General features: G+C 39.7%; 1 protein-coding gene across 4 annotated transcripts in view; it reads left to right on the forward strand.

Annotated features, from left to right (window-relative positions):
• Positions 1-14,958, forward strand: part of IL1RAPL1 (interleukin 1 receptor accessory protein like 1) — a 636,262-nt gene that overhangs the window by 257,671 nt on the left and 363,633 nt on the right. The window lies entirely within an intron of this gene.

Below are 14,958 nucleotides of genomic sequence, written 5' to 3' on the forward strand. Positions count from 1 at the left end.
CCCTATAACTTCATTACTCACATTGATGGAATTGCCAGAAGGCGCTCAGAACTGGACCTCAGTGTCCTATTACCATGGCATGTAATCTTACTAGTACCATGTTAGAGAAGCCTCTTTGGCACTCTCTTAGTGGATGGTGACAAGTTATGTTAAACCACCAGCTCCAATGGGTATTGAGTAAACCCTGGAATGGTTTGTGCCAGCAGGGGTTTCCTAGGTTGCACCTCACTCCTCTTTAATGTGATAAAGAACAATAGAAGATTGTTATGTTTTTTTTAAAAAAGTTTTCTTAATTTTCTGTGAAGCTGCTGAACTGTGGCAACATATAAGGCAGTGTGATGAATGTCATATAATGAGCCCTTCTCAAAAACTAACAAGTATGTAATGGAAAAAAATAAGTTTTAACACAGTGTTCTGACTCCTAACACTTAAGATAGCTTCAGCAATGTTATGATTCATTTGTATTTCACCCCTTTTCTGTAAAGCTCAGAGAATAATTTGAGCCTTGCCTTGGACCAGTGAGATAAGCCTGATTTCAGCCAAAGAAGACTTTCCTACAACTATCAATGCTACATGGCTGGGTGGGAATTTGGACCTAGTCCTCACCTGATTAGACAAATCCTGGCATTTTGTCTATGCTTGAAATAATTCCTTTTACTGCTGCCTTATTTAGTATCAGCATTTCAGTACTCTGAAGATAGCTGCAATCCATTGGTTGCAGTCAGCCAGAAAGGTGCATCTTTGACAGTTGATATTTAGCCTTTTCTGCTGTCCAGAGCCCAGACATCCAGAATGAACACACAAGTAGGGCATGGTCTCAAGACCCACCTCCTAAATCCCTATCTCCACAGGAATCCTTCACATGATGATAAAGGAAAGTCTGAAGTCATTCAAAAGTACTATGTCTCCATAGAAAAACTCTGACTTCACCACTATTACATACCTGCTAGTACATCTCAAAATAAGTGATGAAGAGAAAAAATTAATAAACAAAAATATGGACGTGCAAAACCTTCTTGTAATTTTTGCAAGTGTTTCCATCTTACCCAGGAAAGACATCGCATGTTCAAGGAATTCATCTGCAAAAGCAGATAAGTAATTTTCAGAAGGCTAGGATTTTCCACACAGTTTGGAACCCAGCACTGAGGACGTATTTTTCCTCATTTAATATGTCTGTAGTGACTCATGAGTGGCACTTTCTCCCATGAATTAAAACTGTATTGCAGGAAGCAATCTTATGAATGAAGATGATTCAAGCAAGTACACAGAATCAGATTGAGTCATATGTACTGGGACTTATCTGCATCCCACAGAAAGAGCAAATCACTGGAAACTGTCAGCTTCTGAAAGCTTCCAAAAGCTGCAATTGCACCCAAAAAGAAAGCATTTTACTGAACTATCAGTTTTATCTGTTTTACAAATCAAATTTGTATGCATTTCATTCCCAAATTACTCATTTCATGAGCATCCAGGTTTCAACACAGGAAACATGATAAACCCAGTGTAGTATCATTCACTGGATTCCTTGCAATACTTGTTCATCACTGGGTTTCTTCATTTCAGAGAACTCCAAAGTTGCTACTATAAAACTCTTAATGACTAAGGATATCTATGCTGTGTCATGAAGACTCCCTGTGTTTATTGCTCCCAGGCTGTGCCAGAAAAACCAAATTTTATTAAGCTGGGTCCTTCACCTGTGCTCTTGGAAATATTAAGAGTTTATACTTCTCACAAACAAAAATGTTCTTAAATATAATATGCTTCACTCTTATATGGCTTCTTTTAGAGTTTGAAGGAGACATACAGGATGTGAACTTTTAAAATAAAAAAGTTTAGTTAGTCCTTTTATAGCAAATTTCACCTATATATAGCAGCTTTCTTTATTCTGGAAGAGGACAATATTTTTCAGTGTTCAGAAATGTGTGGGAGCATTCAGATTTCAATGATAAATGGGACAACATGATTGGGAAGGAAATGTCATCACCTTATAACTTCCTTTTGTTATATATCGACACATTATACTTTCTTTCACTTTCCCCTGTTTGCTCCATGATGTCAAAAAGAGGATGTTCTCTTATCTGTCTCATTAATCATCTTTGACATTGTTAAAGGCTTTATCCATGGCAATCTTTCTTTAGTGTTCTATAGTTGCCTCTAGCTCACTTTGGGAAAGGGACGCAGTGTGGTTGAACTGAACACTGTGATCTAAAGATACAGGTTGGTTAAGGCTGAAGTCCTTTTGATTCTTCAGTGTACTTTATGTGCAAACCGCCCCCCGCCCTTATATTGTACCTTGCCAATCTGCTCTGTTCAAGCATGACAAGTTTACAACAAAACAACCTTCAGTGTGATAGACAGAAAAGGCCTTCACCTTGCAGTGACATAGGAATGACTGATGTTATGATCACCACCACCACTCTGTCATCAGTTTAATTGCAAAGACTGCAGCCACTCTTCAGAGTGATTGTGCTAGAGTTGGACTTGATGATTTAAAGGTTAACTATTCATGGTTTCAGCTTAACCTTGTTTCCTTCCTTCTGAGATAAGTTTGATGTTTGGGCCCTTTTCATGTGTTACTCTCAAGTGGAGTATAACCATGTCAACAGCAGTGTGGGAGGGTGGTATTAGCACTGCAGCCAAAACCATCACTTCTTTCTATAACAGCCATGTGTTGCACACAATTGTCTGCAAAGAAAATGCAACACTCAAGCACCTGCTTGCACATAGAGGACTGGTGTCGTGTGGAGCCCTTGCACATGAGAAAATGCTTGTGCATTGGAATTTCTCTGCAGACAACTGTGTGCCAGACACAGCTTTGTTGCAGAAAAGACTCATGCTCTTGGGGACAGGGCTAAATGTGAAGCTCTGCCCTGCTGTCAACACAGATATGCCCTACATGTAAATAACACATGACTATAGGTCTTCTAGTTCAGTAATTAGAGTGAAGAATAAAGACCAGAATCCAGAGAACTATTTATACATGTCCAATAATGCTTTAGACTAACCTTTATATCTGGTATTTTTATGTTGTGAACTGCTCTGAGATAAAGGGCAATATACAAATCTAATAAACAAATAAACTAAACCTAATACCCTAGCCTGGCCCAATGTCCAAAATATTTAGAGTGTATCAAGTTAAGGGAGGCTAGTTTAGGCTTAAGTTTATTGAATGGTAGTTACCATAACTCACACAATACCAAAAGGCTATTGAAACTGAAGGAAATCACTTGAGTTTTTTTGCCTAGCGAAAGGTATCTCTTCAAATCCCAGATTTTGGGGGGGCGGGGCAGGTGGGGAGTTGCTTAGACAGGGCTTTAAAAGTCATATTTGTATTTTTAAATCACTGTAATCTCCCCTGATGCCTCATAGTAAAAGAAAGAAACAACAACAACAGCAACATGGTATCTGAAGAAGTGTGCGTGCACACGAAAGCTTATACCCAGAATAAACTTAGTTGGTCTCTAAGGTGCTTCTGGACTTTTTTTTAATTTTTAAATTTATTTTGACTGCGTCAGACCAACACGGTTACCTACCCATAGCTGTCAATTTACAGATTTGAAAATAAGGGACCAGCAGCCTTGAAAATAAGGGACCAGCAGCCAAAATAAGGGACCTGCAGCCTCACCTGTTCCAGGCACTCCAGTCTTCCTGTCCTCCTGCAGTTTGGTCAAACTCATGCTGGTAGCTTCAAGAACACTGTCCAACCCACTTTGTAACCAGAGGTTCAACTGACTAGAATCTGAATCACATGCACCACAAGGCCTATGCAGCCTCAACTTAAGATGGCTCCCCGGCCTGGCTTTGCACTGCAAAGTTTGCAGCAGCACGTGCAACAAAATGGCGTCCAGCATTAAAAAAAACCCTCAGCTTGCATTAACTACCCACACACAAGGCATGCAAGCTCCACCCCCCAGTCGATCTTAGACTTCTTATTGGGTGAGCAACACAGCCAAGCAACACAGTTGGAGCCTCCCTCCTCCCTGGCCGGCAGGGAGGGAGGGAGAGGAGCTGCTTCCTTTGAAATTTAAGGGACATCATTTAAGGGACATTTAAGGGACATCCATCAATAAGGGACAGCAGTGGGACATGGCGCTGGAATAAGGGACTGTCCCTTCAAATAAGGGACACTTGACAGCTATGTACCTACCTGAATCTAACAACATAGCTTGCAGTTTTGCCAAAGTTTCAGCTCAGGTCAGGGAGCTTCCCCACACTTGGCCAGGAATAGACAGCACTAGTAATTCACTTCTTCCAAGGCATAGACTAATCACAGTTCTATAAAGTAAACTTCTGGGACTTGCTGCAGGGGAAAGGGGAGGCAGTAGTAGAAGTGCCATTGAGCTTTTTTTTTTTGTGAGCTCACTTAGAATGCTGCCAAAGGCTTGAGCTTTTGCAAATGTTTGGTTGGAACACTTGCAAAGACTTGTCTTACCATTTGACAGGCAGCAGGATACTTGTACATATGACACAGGACTTGGCTGGTTGTTCCAAGAGATTCTATTATTTTATCCATCTTGTAATTTGATATATTAGTTGTATTAATGGACCATTATAGCTGGTTAAAAATCCCTCCCACGTATCTGGCTGACAGTGTACAATTTGCATATTATGAAATAACTGACTTGTTATTTAAAAATAGAACAAATCTTTTCATATTTGAAAACACTTACTGGCCATAATTCAGCACAGAGCTAAGCGCACTTAGGTCTGTGGAAACAAATGGCTAGAAACATGCTTTACTCTTTTTGGGTTGGAACCATTAAATCTAGTTGTAGACAAATTACCTCACCATAGCAAGATTAGGTTGCTTGATGATCTGTTGTAAATTGCGAAAAGATGATAATGAAACATGTACATTTTAGGAGATTGTTATTATTTTAATACTTGAGTGTTTTAGGACTAATAAAAGAGAAATAATTTATATTGAAATCAGCTTTATATACACAGTTACATTTTATAAGCTCAGGAGTGCATTTGTGGACATGGAGTTGTAGCCAAAACATATCAACAGCAGATCTAAACATGTTAATATTTAAGGAAACACCTTTAAATCCTGCATCACAGTACCTTATTTGACAGTTTTCATAATGGCACTGGCTTCTCATCAATCCTTTTCTCAGGTTCAGCTTTCCTAGAAATCAATTGTGCTTCCATAAAACACACTTCTCACCTTTGACATAGGGATGAAAAGGCAAGGTGCTTTAAAATTGCAGAGAACATACGGAAATTTTTATTTTTAATAGTGCACTCCATTGTTTCCTTTATTTTCTCAAACCATGCACATGAAGTATTTGGATAACACAAAATTATAAAACTTAGTTATAAAAGATGAACATAGGGCAAAACACAACTTATCAGATGTTGCTATATACTTTTGAATGTGTACATTTTAAGCCAACACTAGTCATACACTAAGCATGCTGTATCTTGAAACATGGAAAACCTGTGTGGTTTTAAGAAAATTAGATATATTTTTTCTTTCTAGAATCAACCCACTGACTTTATTTTTATTGAATGCAAGGTTGAAGGTTACAGGATGAGAATCCCACAATCCATTCTGAAATGCCCAAGTCAAAGAATGCTAAGTAAATCATTCCGCAATAAAGTAAGCCATAACCTTTAAAAATGTAAAGAGGCAAATCCAGTTCTAAACAAATGGCTCATTTTTTCTTGTCAAATTGCCATAGTGACAGAGCGTTTCATAGAACCTTTATGGTTCCACACATTACAATGCAGACTTACAATAAAATACTTTATGAGAGATTTGCTAGTGAAACTGGCAGCACAAACCTCCAATACAAAACCATATTGTATTGGAATATTTCTAAGATAGCACACAACAGACAGGACAGGAGAAGAAGGCAAGACATAAAACCTTAACTGAGTACTAAGGATATGGTACAGCGCCAGCTAATGGTTGGTGATGTTGCTTATATATTCATTACAATATATCTGTTACACAACATAGTCTGTTTTTTAAAAATTCAGCAGTTCTTCAACAGCATTGGCAATATAAGGAAAAAAAGAAACACTGCTTCTCATAAAATTCCATCTAATTATGGGGCCTATCAAAAAGTCATTAAAGTGCTACAAGGAGAGGCAATGTAAATAGAAGATACTTCAGCCCAGAGGCATTACAGCAGGAATCCTCATGGAAATGAATTATTAAATAAGAGAAACATCTGAATACTGATATGGCATCTAAAATCCATCTCTCACTACAGTTTTACATAAGGCATTGAACAGCAGATACATTCTTCATAAGTCAGCAACTACATCATTCTCCTAACTACCCCTCCCCAACCATTGTAGGTGGTTGCTGAACCAAGGACACAGATTTTAGAGCTACACATCACTTCAGAAATATGCAGACAGTTCAAGAAGTGATGACCCCCAGCATATTAAACCATGAACATTCTGATCTTTGGCTCCTTAAATAATGCCACTTTTGTTCAGTACATTTGGGCATAAACACTTTGACATCAGGGTACAAAGTCCAGATTTTGAGGGGGGAAAGAGACCCTTTTACATGTGAACTGTCAGATGAAGTGCAGAGCGCAAGAGAAGGTCAGAGTGTACATTGAAAAACAATGAAAGCACTGATAAAAAATTCATCAGCCCAAAATAAATTTCTGGATTAAAAATATTAACAAAATGTTTATCGCAACTAAACATATTGTGGTCACGATGGCATTCAATACTTCAGGCATCTATGGCACTGATTTGTTAGGTTCAAAATTAATCCAACTACTACATGATCCTACTGTGGCATAGTACATGCCTTCACTTGCATTCATCTCTGCTCCAAGAAGTGACTAAAAGCAAATAATGTACAAATTATTGAAGAAGCGGCCAAGTCAGGTCAAAGAATTTGAGACATACGCATTGAGAAGTATACATTGCCTAGACAGTTTGGTTCTGATTGAAAGGGCATAGCTAAAATTGTACACTTGGCAACATTCAGTGAGACTTGGAAATGGAGCTCATATATTTGTGCAAAATGCTGAATCTCTGTAACATCAAATAGCATCATTTATATGTAGCACCTTGAATACAGGTGAAGTGTGAGAGCCCAAGATTAAAGTCTTATCACGACTTACTAGGGAGTAATTTAGTGGACTTCTAAATAAAAATGTTGCATGCCTTTAGTACAAAATAACTTCTCAAATGTGCTTACATTCTAGAAGAACCCAGAGTAATACTTTTAAGCATACTATTGTAAGTATATGCTATACCAACTTTGTATTTTTTAAAAGAACTATCTATGAGTCAGTGTTCTGAATCCATTTTGCAAACTCTTTAAAATGTACAGATGATTTTGAGTCTTTTATGTGCTCTTTAATGATTAAATGAGATATTATATCTCTCTTGGGGTAAGTATATCTCTCTGCTGTAATAGGTGCTGTCTTATAAAGTACATTTTGTGTAATCTCACCATTTGCAATTTGGAATATATTGTTATCATTCAAACTTGCATATTTGAAAAGTGAACATGATTGCATTCATTTTCCTTACTTGCAGGTGCTAGTTGTCTAAATCAGTAAAATTAGCTTTCCCTGCAGTTAAATGTGACTACAAAAAATGCTATTTGTCTCCAACCTGGTATCTCATCCCATTTTGGACCCTGTCTGGATCCATTTGAATAAAGAGCTAAAGAATTTTGTATAGAAATGTTGATCCTCTGTGAGAAACAGTTTGAAACTATATTAAAAGGAACAAATTTTAATGGATCCCCACACTCTTCATACCTTATTTCTTTCTCTTTCTTCTTTGGGGGGTGGAATTCTTAAAAGTCGGAGGGGAGATCCTATGTGGTAATTCTTGGATATACTGTAGTTAATAGAGATTTTTGACAATTGAACCACTGGGGGTAGAATCTTATCATGTGCTATTTTCTCTTTATACCAACATAAACCAAGTGTAACCACAATTTTTGTTAATGGATATTGTCAAAGTGATGCAGTATAGATCAACATCCGGAGGTGTTCTAGTTCCCAATAATAAGCACATCAATTTTAGTTATTTGAGGAACACACAAGACTGAAAGCCAAGGACAATGTTAAATTTTTCACTTTCAGTAGGCCCATGTGGACCAATCTGAAGGTCAGCAGTATTGTTCCTTGGCAGCTGTACAACCTAATGAACTGATTCAAGCCTGTGATAAAAACGGGGCCTGTTTTGACAAATAGCTGTTGGATCACATAATACAATTTTGGAAGTCCTCTTATTTTCCCTTCACCAGAGGTGCAAACACTTTCTGCAGCTGTAATTTTTATGTGAGCAGATTGGTGTAATTGATAAGCAGAGTGGTTCTGGGCAGTGATTCAAAATGAGTTTGATGAAAGGCCAGGAGCCTTTCCATTTCAGGTTTCTGAGGATGACTCGGCATTTTGTTCTTAGGGGTTGGCTTTAATAATCTTGATAGTTACTGACATGTTAGTCTTCTCAGCATCCTTTCTACTTTTTATAATTAAATTGAAAGCTGGCACACACACAAAACTAATGCTCTGTCAGGTGCCATAGATTTGCCTTGCCTAGAATAGGAAGACTTCACAGTCAGGCATTATTCTGCTTCAATTGATCCTAGGAGAGATGAGAGTGGCAGATTCTGACCAGCAAATCCAGTTATTCATTCACTGGAAAACAGTCTTTCTTCATGAATGATGGTTTTGCTTTATCTGAGCAATAATGTATTTAAATGCATTTGTTTTTAATCACATCATGGATCCAAGTCTTTCTTTTCAGTTCAGAGGGGGATATATTGAGATATTGACAATGCATCATTGGCCTATATGCCAAAACTCCCTTTCCTTTTCTTCTTTTGTAGATGTTGACAGGCCTAATTTATTCTTAATGTTTCCAGGTGTCTTTTTCTTTTGAATTCATGGGGCTGTGTAAATGTATATCCTGTCTAGTATATAAAGAAAGGTGCATTCACTTTTGACTTACAGTTGTGGGAAACTAGTTCTTTCCCTCCTCTAAACTCTCTCTCTCCCCACCCCTCTTTTGTCTTTAGTCATTTGCTGTAGTTGTTGAATGCTGAATATTTACAAGTGAGAGAACGTAACAACCAGGAGACAATAGGCCTTTTCAGGCAATCAGCATGAGTATGTGATGTAGCTCATGTGTATAAGTGAGGAAGTCCCACTCTTAGATGCCAACATACACAATTAGCCACACTCCCAAGCAAAGTACAATAGGCATCAGTATGAAGCAAGTATTACAGGCATATCGATGGATGCACATGTGACTCCCTCCATGAGGACCCTGACCAGACAGGGTTAGTTCACATTCCCATGGAGGAAGATATACACCTATTCATCTATATGTACACAGGCCTTCAGATCTAAGTGTAAAATTAAAATTAAATTATTACATCTTGCCTTCAAATGTTTTGAATCAATGCTGGTTTGGAGCAACATGTTTCTCAGTCAAGCTAGCAGATGGCAGTTACTACCACTTCTCCCCATTCTATTCTTTTTTTCAGAATTACTCAGGAATCCTCTGGAGAGAAGTACTTGTTAGGGTCTTTCTTAAAGGGGAAGATTATATAGGTTATTGGGAACCCTAGGAACCTGTGGTGAACAATGAGAAGGAGCTACCCTGGTTAAAGCCAGGAACCTATCACTATTTTGTCACTGGATTAACAAACAAGCAAGCAAGCAAACAAGCAAGCAAACAAACAAACAAACAAACAAACAGAACCTAGCTATGACTCCCTACACTGTAGTGATACTGCTAAACCAAATGTCCCAATCCAAAGGGTTAATCATGCCCCTTTTATGTTAAGACAACTATAGTGTTTCAACTCTCTTTTTTCTTTCTCTGTTTCTAATTTTTTATCTAATCTAATCTTTCTAATTTTCCTAATCTCACCCACTTCTGACTCTCATGAGATGTGAAAAACTGCTGTGCATGTAATATTTTCTTATTCTTGGTTCTTTCTCTTTTTGCATTGTGAAGTTGAATCTCTAAGGTTCCTGTTCATTTCCTGTCCCATTAGGCAAACTCTGTGTCTCTAATCTCTCCCCTCTATATCTACAATAGTAACTAAGCATATGGTCCAGGAAGAGTGTGGGTGAGTTAGCCTGTGTAATATCCTATTAATATTTTTTTTTATTCTGTATGCTTCTGTAACTGCATGTTACTTATAAATCATTTATAGCGGTATGTTCTTGACTTTAAAGCATTATTCTTTCACATATGAAAAAAATTACAGTTGTATTCCTAGTGTGACTCTTGCTAGTTCTCTGGAAAAAGCACGTTCATATTGGTTCTTTATTGGTTGGTATTCAATCCCACAAAAAAGCAAGGTATTGATATTCAGTGCAATCCTGCCTGGAATGTACAATTGGTCTTTAGCAGAAATCCCAAGAACAGCTAATTTCCCAAATCAGAGCTAGTGTGCTCTTCCCTGCTGCCCTCACTCTCTTGTTAACTCTGTTCAGTAACACCTAAACAGGGCTACTGTTGTGCTCTCATCTGGGAAGAAACAAGCAATTTAGAAAAAATTAATGCAAAAAAATTCAAATGCAGACATGGGTAGTCTTAGTTTCTTCTCTCATTGAAACCACACTGTAGTTTTTATTATCAACCATTGTGTGTCATGTTTTGCTCCTTAGATTTAAGTAATAAAAGCACACAGAAATCTCTCGTGGCAAGCAAATAATTGTTTCTGTTTTCCAAGAGTTGACTTGGTCTAGGCTATATTTCAACAAGCAGCGTCGCTGCAGGTCTTGTGCTGAGAATTGGCTGTGGCATATTTAAAAAGAGGCTATTCCCTGCTCTTGAGTGTGTTTTTTTCTTCTTGTTTTTGCAACCATTCTAAATCTCATTTTGGCTTACATTAAACAAGCACTTATAAAATAGGACAAAAGCAGAACAGTGTCTCTTTCTTAGAATTTACGAAATAACCACATCATGTGTACCAAGAATTCAGGCACTCAAGGAACCTATCTCAAATCTTTTGTATTTATGTTTTCTTAAAACAACAGCAGTCACCACTACCTTTTTAGTTTGAGAAATTTAATCATTCCATAAAAAGGAAATTCTTTGAAGCAATGTATTTTTTTAAAAAAACCACTTAGGCACCATTTATTTGAGAAAGAAAACTCAAATTGAGAGCAAACATGACAAAAACACACACACTAAGTATGAGTTATGCAAATAGCACCATAGTTTCTTGTTTGGAGAGCACAGTAGAAGTACAGTCATAACTTGTGTTACAGACACACAACCCGCGTTTTCGGGTTGTGCACCGTGCTGAGCCCGGAAGTACTGGAACGGGTTACTTCCGGGTTCGGTGCTCGCACATATGTAGAAGTGCTAAATTGCGCTTTACGCATGCACAGAAGCACTGAATTGCAACCCACATGTGTGCAGACATGGCGCTGCGGGTTGCGAACGTGCCGCCCGCATGGATCATGTGTGCAACCTGAGCGTCCACTGTACCATATGTGAAATAACTTTCCCTGCTCCACATATGCTCTTAAAATAAAACATAAATGTTTCTGCAGCAGCCTTTCCCAACCTCATGCCTTCCAAATGCATCAGAATAACATACCCATCAACCCTATCCAGCATGGTGCCCATTCTTGAAACCCTGCACCTTGTGTATTTGCCTAAGAAGAGCTCTTGCAACACCAGTCCTTCCCACTGAGCACACCTGCTCTATTGCCTTTAGCTTGATGCAATTTTCCCTTTCTGCCTGCTCCTTATGGCAGAATCTGTAGAGATTTGACTGTGATCTTGTCTATTACTGTATTTTAATGTAAACTCATTCCTGGGTCAATTCTCAAATTTCAGCTCAGTCTGTCTCCCAGAAACATTTCAAGGGTGCTTTTCTACCCGACCAAATCCTCCGAAGTTAGCCACACTCCTGTTAAACTGAAAATTGCACTTATTTCTGGGCCAGCTTAGCCAGACTGACAACAGTATGTCCTTTGGCAGGAGCCTGGGACCTCAGAGGTTAGTGTTTCCCTGAGTGTCTGATTAAATTCCCCCAGTTACCTATTGTTCCTGAGGATCTTACTCCCTCAACACAGAAAATAGGTTTACCTGTATACCAAAATACATACATTAAGAAAGTGTGGTAACAAGTTTCATGTCTTACTCCTCATCATTTTCCCTCCTCATTTCTTCCTTTGGACTGTACAGTCCAGTTAAAATTCTAGAGGAAGTAAAGCTGTTGAAAATGAAGTGAAGAAAAAAAATACCTGTCAATTAGGGCCCGAAGGGTAATGAAGAACCACAATTATATTTGTCTGCTAGCCAGAGTCATTCCGTTTCAAGAGGCATTCAATGCCCTAAATAAACTTTATTTGTCACCTTTGTAATTAAAAAGGATTAAATTCATTAAAAGCAGTAAAGCTGATGGACAATGTGCTTGCCAAATGAAAGTTGAGGGAAGAGAACTGTTTAAATTTCACATACTGCTTTGTATAAGAATTGCATGTGTTTTTCAAATTACCTAGCAGGCAAAGATGAAAGTAAAAAAACTTTCATCAAAAGGAAAGGCTAAATAGTCAGACATCACAATCGTCAACACATCAAATGGAAAATAACTTCCACAGAATCCTACAATAAATTCATAGATTGTTTTGAGATTTATTGTATTTTATTTTATATATTAATTTATTACTTTTTCAAACTGCATTGTATTGGTTTGGCTATAAAAGTGGAATAAAAACAATGAGTTTCATCCAATTAAATTCTACCCTATGTTAGTAATGTTCATTAATTTTGTTTCTTTACGCTGAGTGTGACTAATATTGCTACAACCAATAATTAGTAACACTGAACATCAAAATAATAATAATAATAATAATAATAATAATAATAATAAATTTTATTTATATCCTGCCCTCCCCAGCCGAAGCTGGGCTCAGGGCGGCTAACAACAATCAAAATAATCCAACATTCTAAAAACATTCATTATAAAATTAATTAAAATCAAATTAAAATCAAATTGATGGCAACCATTAAGCAAAATTCTGTGCAGATTGCCAGAGGAGGGAGTCAGGCTGCGCCCTGACCAAAGGCCTGGTGGAACAGCTCTGTCTTGCAGGCCCTGCGGAAAGATGTCAGGTCCCGCAGGGCCCTAGTCTCTTGTGACAGAGCGTTCCACCAGATTGGAGCCACGGCCGAGAAAGCCCTGGCTCTAGTTGAGGCCAGCCTAACCTCTCTGTGGCCTGGGATCTTCAGGATGTTTTTATTTGCAGACCGTAAATTTCTCTGTGGGACATACCAGGAGAGGCGGTCCCGTAGGTACGAGGGTCCTAGGCCGTATAGGGCTTTAAAGGTTAAAACCAGCACCTTAAACCTGATCCTGTACTCCACCGGGAGCCAGTGCAGCTGGTATAGTACCGGATGAATATGATCTCACAGCGAAGACCCCATAAGGAGTCTCGCCACGGCATTCTGCACCCGCTGGAGTTTCTGGGTCAGTCTCAAGGGCAGCCCCACGTAGAGCGAGTTACAATAATCCAGTCTGGAGGTGACCGTTGCGTGGATCACAGTGGCTAGGTCAGGGCGAGAGAGATAAGGAGCCAACTGCTTAGCTTGGCGGAGATGAAAAAATGCTGTTATAGCTGTAATCTGCGCCTCCATAGAGAGGGAGGTATCGAAGATTACACCCAAACTCTTAACGGACGATGCTGGCACTAATTGCACCCCTGCAAGAGATGGGAGTTGCCCCCTCAATCCCATATCGCTCCGTCCCAGCCAGAGGACCTCTGTCTTCGAAGGATTTAACTTCAACCGGCTCCCACGTAACCATCCAGCCACAGCTTCCAGACATCTGGTCAGTGTGTCTGGGGCCGAGTCAGGATGGCCATCCATCAACAGATAGAGTTGGGTGTCATCGGCATACTGATGGCAACCCAGCCCAAAACTCCGGACAAGCTGGGCGAGGGGGCGCATAAAGATGTTAAAAAGCATCGGGGAGAGAATCGCACCCTGAGGCACTCCACACACCAAGGAGTGGCGCGATGACAATTCCCCCCCAAGCGCCACCCTCTGTCCCCGACCAGAGAGAAACGAGCGCAGCCATTGGAGGACTGTGCCCTGGATCCCCACGTCGGCAAGGCGGTGGTCTAAGAGTTCGTGATCGAATATATATTCTCCCCCCCCAAAAAAAAACCCCCAACATATAAATACCCTAATATAACTGGGGCATCTTCTTAGCTAACATAGAATTAGTTAGCATAGAAACACAGTAGGCATAGGTTCTGCTCAGTGCCAGATTTATGTATAGGCTAAGTAAGCTAAAGCCTAGGGCCTCTAAATCTAGGGGGCCGCACCATCCCGCCCACTCCCCAGCGGGCAGTCTTTTATCTCCTAAAATTGCAAACCCAAGACTTCATGCGAGGGCAGGGCAACTGTGGGGCATACCAGGAGAGGCGGTCCCGTAGGTACGAGGGTCCTAGGCCGTATAGGGCTTTAAAGGTTAAAACCAGCACCTTAAACCTGATCCTGTACTCCAGCGGGAGCCAGTGCAGCTTGGGCCTCTAAATCTAGGGGGCCTCACCAGCCTGCCCTCTCCCCAGTGCCGCACTCCCCTCTCCCAAATTTGCAAACCCAAGACTTCATGCAAGGGCAGGACATTTCAGGCCCAGCAACTATGAGACTCAGGGCTAGCCAGTGGGGCCCAATTTGAAGCAGTGGGGCGCAACTTTTATATATATATATATATATATATATATATATATATATATATATATATTTGGTAGGACCCTAGTTCTCAGCCAAAGTCTGCAAAATGTTAGCGATATAAATAAAATCCATCTCGATTGCCCCGGTGCAGAGGGCCCCTTAGGAGCGGCACACGGGGCCCAATTTGGCCCAATTGCTCCAATTGCCTTAAGGTCAGCCCTGATGAGACTGCAGGGGTTGGACTGACAAGCCCTGCACCTTCTAGGTCCCTGGTGTCACCATTCAGAGTACAGACTCAAGGACTTG

Source organism: Podarcis filfolensis (genome assembly GCF_964270895.1).
Source record: "Podarcis filfolensis genome assembly, chromosome: 4".
NCBI classification, from domain to species: domain Eukaryota; kingdom Metazoa; phylum Chordata; class Lepidosauria; order Squamata; family Lacertidae; genus Podarcis; species Podarcis filfolensis.